Here is a 6,000-nt window from a genome sequence, read left to right as displayed (position 1 = left end):
TATATTTAAACTTGTATTACATTTAATTATAAGTTCCCAAAAATGTAACTATAATTTGAAGCCACTTCCTCTGTATATGCCAACCAATTTAGCAAGTGATCCTTGCAATATATAGAATGTTTCACAGTTTAAAGCAACTTCCTTTCTTCCAAATTTACAAAATATTCCCCCCTAGCCTTTACCCACTATCCCTGCCAGTTATGCTCATCATACATAGAAGCATTTTGCTTCTTTGTGCCAACACTTGAGATATGACCACTACAAGCACATGGCCTGGCTCATAATTTAACAAAATCCCCAGGGAGCATAGCCAAATAACCTTTACTTACCAGCAATTCTACTGCCTTACAGTCTTATAGTGCCTTAAAGTTAATGTTAGTTTTCCCTGGGTGCCTTAAGCACACCTGCAAACTTGGTGTTACATTTCTCTCACCTCAGTAAATACTGACTTTGCACGTGTCACATATCCCCAGAAGTGACCGAAACTTGTCACTTTCTACATTACCTTGGAACACAGAAGACTGCACGGTTAGCCTTACCTGAGGCTGGCTGTTACAGTTTTACCAGCCAACATCTGAATATGCAAATAACTTTATTAGGTTCATACATGAACAAGGACAACAATGCACTCTGCTGTGGAAGGAGTAATACATGAAGCAGCATGCACTGCTTTGTGTTTCAGGAAAAAAAAATAGTTCAGATCTAGTTCTAAAAAGTGGTCTAAATACTATCAGTGGCTGCCAGTTTTCTTTCTAGTCTGTGACGTTATCCACCATAACTCTTTACTCCATCTTTTTGTCAAAGGTTTCCTAGTTGATGCCTAATGCCAACGTTTTGTCAAAGGCTTCCTGGTTGATGCCTATCTCAGTGCTGGCTCCATAGGTAATATAACTGAAGAGTTTGAAATATGACTTTCAGTTCATAATCCTGACATTGTAGGCTTGTATAATGCAGTTTAGCTCTCTGACTGTATATCATTTACCTGCATAGCCTTCAGATGTTACAAATCATGTAATAAAACTTGCTGTGGTATCATGTTTTTAGTTAAAAGCATCTAAAGTCTATACTCTGTAATAAATATGATTCTGCTGATCCATGTGGCTTTAACTGTGCTGTCAGGAAATTTTCTTTTGGTGACATTATAAGTCTCAGATCTTGGACTAATAGTCTATTATCTCCCTGCACCAATTAGTGCAAACATCCTCAAAACTCTGTTTTCATCATTTGTTTGTTGCAGAGATTAAAACAGTAATATTTTACTGATTGTTCTAAATGCAAATATTTTCTGGCCTTGTTACAGACAGTGCAAAATGTTGCTTTCCTGACATCTCTCTCTAAAACAATACCCCAACAAGACCAAATCCAACCAATGGCAAACACTCCTATTGGGAGAAGTACCTAAAAGAAAGTAGAATTCAGTGGCTCTCTGGACCACAGCCTTTGGAAAGCAATAAATAACATCACAGGTCAAAGTAAAGTACTTGCAAATGCATCTTTACAACCACACCAGGGCACAGCACAGTCATCACAGCAAATAGCTTGAGGCCTTCTTGAGGGGTTCGGTGTCACACATACATCTATGATTCTACCTCATACTCTCCACCGTGTTCATATACCATTCTAATGCAGTCACTTCAGCTACCAAATAATGTCTGACTTACAAAATTGTGGATCAGGGCTCATTAGAAACTTACAAACTTTAGCCTATGTACTAAAGAAATATATTTTCAGTTATACAATTAAGCCATTAAGTAACTTCTTTATCATTCTGAATCAAACTTTGAGACAGCGATCCGTCTCTGCTAGGTTAACCAGTCAAATAGTGAACAGGACTCGAACAAGGAATAAAATACGATTTATTAAATTAAAATCAACTTGAAATATCTAAAGAACGTGGTAAGCGCTTTCATCTGCATTAGCAGACTTCATCAGACCACTAAACAGCAGAAATGGAAACATATTTAACAACTTTTTGGCGCCAAATCCATTCAAAATTCAAACAGCTGACATCCACTTAAAGTGCCAGTGCATATATCTTGTGAATACACATATAGAGTTCAATTTTCACAGTGAAATCGATATGCATCAAAAGGTGCATACTCAACTTGATAAGCTCCATAACTAAAAACACATAAATAAAGTACATAATGATAATAATACCCACTACCATAAAATATATATGAAGATATAAAATTTGTATAAATTATTTTACAAATGAAAAATATATAAAAACATATATATATATATATATATATATATATATATATATATATATATATATATATATAAATACTTATGAAACAACTCTGCCTAGTAAATTACTAATAGTCTAAAACAGCACATATTTCACTAAGGGGAACTTAAAACAAGAGGTGTAAAATACTAACACTAAATATATCACTAATATCACAAATCCTAAGAAATACATAAAAATACATAAAAAATATGGTTCACATCAAATGAAATTACACATAAAAACATTCAGCTTATAATAGTTGCAATAAGGGTTTGATTGAAATAAAATCATTAATACCTGGGAACTTTGTGGCATTAGTCTTCATCTGCCACATACTTCCCTTTTTTCCTAGGAGAGCTTTAAAATTACCTTGTGGGGACCTAACTACCTGATCAATTATGGCAAATCTAAAAACATGTGCATCACCGTACGCACATTTTGCAAGATATATTATATTAGTACTATGACAGTTCCCTTTTTTAAACTTAATATAGGTCCTGTTGATGTCATCCAATTTACATCCCCTATTATCGTTTATAGCAAAACATTGTCTACAGGAACCACATTTTTTGGTGGAGGCATCCTGCTTCAAAGGGTTCCAGTTATTTTTAGCGCTCTCCAACAATCTTTTTATATTTAATCCCACCTTATATACACAACTTGGTCCATTACCAACTTCATTTTTTACTTCCTCATCAACAATTAAAATGTTCCAATGTCTATACAGGATGTTTTTAATTTCATTAACATGTGGAGAATACATTAATACACATACTTTATTGGACTCAAACCCTCCTGCTTTAAAGGGCTGTATAACATTGTTATAATTATATACAGTTCCCAATATCGGGGGGTACTTTTTTCCCCATTCTCTTATAACATAGGAAGCAATGTCGTTCAGTAATGGTAACGGAAAATTTCTATTGATGAACATATTTTTAATAAAATGTATCTCTTTTATCATTACTTCATAATTGGAGGACATTCTAGCTGCCTGAATACATTGCCCTTTAAAGATGTTTCTTAATATATGATTGAGGTGATTACTAGAAAAATCCAAATACCCATTTGAAAATGTTTCTTTTCTAAATATCTCTGACTGAAAACCAGTGTCTGTATGTCTTATAAACATATTCAAATAAGCAATACCATCCATGCTAACTTTATGCGTAAATTTCAAAAAGCTACTGGACTGATTTAAATGGACCATAAACTCATTAAAAAGTTCATCTGGTCCATCCCATAACAAAAACATATCGTCCAGGAACCGTGTGTAATATACAATGTGCTGAAAATAGGTACTATTGAATAGATACTGGTACTCCCATTCCAACATAACTAAATTAGCAAAAATAGGGGCACATGAAGCCCGCATGGTGACACCTCTTACCTGTTTAAAATATTCCCCTTCAAAATAAATATAATTATTGTCCAATACTAAACCCATCAGATCGGTTATCAAATTAATACGATCCCAACTAAGGTTAGAATACCTTCTTAAGCTCTCACTAAAATCTTCAAGACCTTGCATTTTTGGGATGCAAGAAAACAAATCTACAACATCAATAGTTATGTATAGCAAATTCTTTTTCTATTTGTCTATAGTAAGATTAGACAAAAACATCCATGAATCCGGTATGAGATGTGGTGTGTTCCCATATATGTGCTTAGCCCATCTGTCTATGGCTACTCCTATGTTAAAGGTCTTGGATTTACTACCTGATATGATAGGGCAAAATGGGGGATCAAGTATATCCTTATGGATTTTAGGTATGCCTACTATTGTGGTGAGCACAGGAAATTCCACCTTTAAAAAATTGTAAGTCTCCACAGTAATCCTATTGTCAACAAGATACTCTTCCAAAGCTAAATCGATCTTACGATATCCAATGTTAATTTCATTTAGAGACACAATTTCATAATTATCTGTCTCAATTAATATCCTCTGTATCTTATTAACATAGTCCATAGTATTATACAAGACTATCCCTGCCCCTTTATCGGGTTTCATAACCCGTATATCTTTATCACAGACTAACTCGTTCAAACACTTCCTCTCCTGTACGGAAAGGTTGTCATTAATAATAGAAGTCTTACTTCTCTTGTTGTATTTATATATGTCTAAACAAGTAAGGTCTTCGAAATTTAAAACATTCCTATGTACCATGGGTATAAAAGTACTTTTTCTCCTTAATTCATTTAAAGATAACAACTCTGCATTCTTTTGCATAGTAAGAGCCAGGTTAAGCCTACGACAGTATAATTTAACCTCGGCTATGGTGTCAGCCAAATTAAATCTTACTGTTGGTATGTATTTCATACCTTTTTTAAATAATGAAAAATGTTCTTCCAGGATGTTCAAACTGGTGTAATTAAATATTTTCAAATCATTGTGTTCAATTACCACCTGATCAACTTGTTTACTATGTGCCATTCTATTAACCATAACAGGTTCAATAGTGGGAGCAACCTCTGACTGCAAGGAAGAACCATCGATGTTTACAGTATCACTAATTACCATCTTTATCATTCTGGCATTCCATCCCATCATACTAGACTACTGTTTTACCCATATTCAACCTAGTAACCCCATTCAGCTTTCCCATTGCAACCCAATGTCACTTCTGCCAGTAATGCCTAAAATGCTCTGGAAATTTGTTCCCTTTTCAATAGATTAACTAATGCAAATAAGAGGATTTGAATTTGGTGTCACTAAGGCCTTTGAAATGATCACAGTACTATAACTGCTGTTTCTTTCTTAAATAACTATTAGTTAAAGTACTGCATGATGGTAGACTGAAGAAGTTATTTTCACTGATTTAACCAAGGCTTTTGATGTGGCTTTGATTCCATTACCCGTCTAAATTTGTCACTCCAGCCAACAGGCCTTGCTCAAGAACCATGACTTTTGGCTTGCTAATTATTTTCTAGTGATTCAGAATTGGTGGACACTTTCTGATCCCACATTAAAGTTAAGTCTGCTGCTCCTCAGGGCTCTGCTTTGGGGGTACAAGACTCCTTCCTCTTTATTAGTACCAAAGTCCACTACACATTTAATGTAACATGCATCAGCTATAGGAGTCCACTCCCAGTCTAGAAGTAGGGAGTTCTCCTTCCCTCTCTGCTTCCTGTGAAGAGATATAGGATTCATAGCTTACTATCTCTGAAAGCAAGAAATATAATGACACCTCCTCTACCTTCATATCCCATGTGGATGGCTTCTCCATTGGGGGTCATCTTAAGGCTCTTGAAGTCCATGTGGATTCACCTATGACCCCATTCCTCTGTCAGAAATTTATGAATGTGGGAAAGAAGGAGGGGTGCCCTATATTATAACCCTTACAGATCACTATTGTTAAGGATTCCATTCTTGCAGACTATAGCCATATGGATTCTGCTCCATGGACTCCCAAGAATGTGGCTTTTCTTTATAAACCCCCGGCAGAGTGGAAGTGGAATGATTTCATGAACAGATACCCTAGTGGGGAGAGTTATGGTATCGCTTTGGCCCAGCACAAGATTCAGAAGCCATACCATGTTGCTACTCTTCTGCCTTATAAGAAGTCTAAAATATTGAACAAGGTGGCCATGAGATTTTCTCTGTTATAGTGGAATTAAAATGCCTCACTGATTTTTCTCTCCTGTCCATGTTACAGCACTGTCGAATGGATCAGGCTTTCAGCCTTCCCTTCAAAGAGAAGCCTGTCAAGACTGTGTTTGTAGATTCCATAATAAGCTACCACCTGACTCGCTGACACTGCTAC

This window comes from Protopterus annectens, chromosome 8.part0 (genome assembly GCF_019279795.1).
Source record: "Protopterus annectens isolate FY-2018-M chromosome 8.part0, PAN1.0, whole genome shotgun sequence".
Lineage (NCBI taxonomy): Eukaryota > Metazoa > Chordata > Ceratodontiformes > Protopteridae > Protopterus > Protopterus annectens.
Note: the sequence above shows the minus strand (reverse complement) of the source record.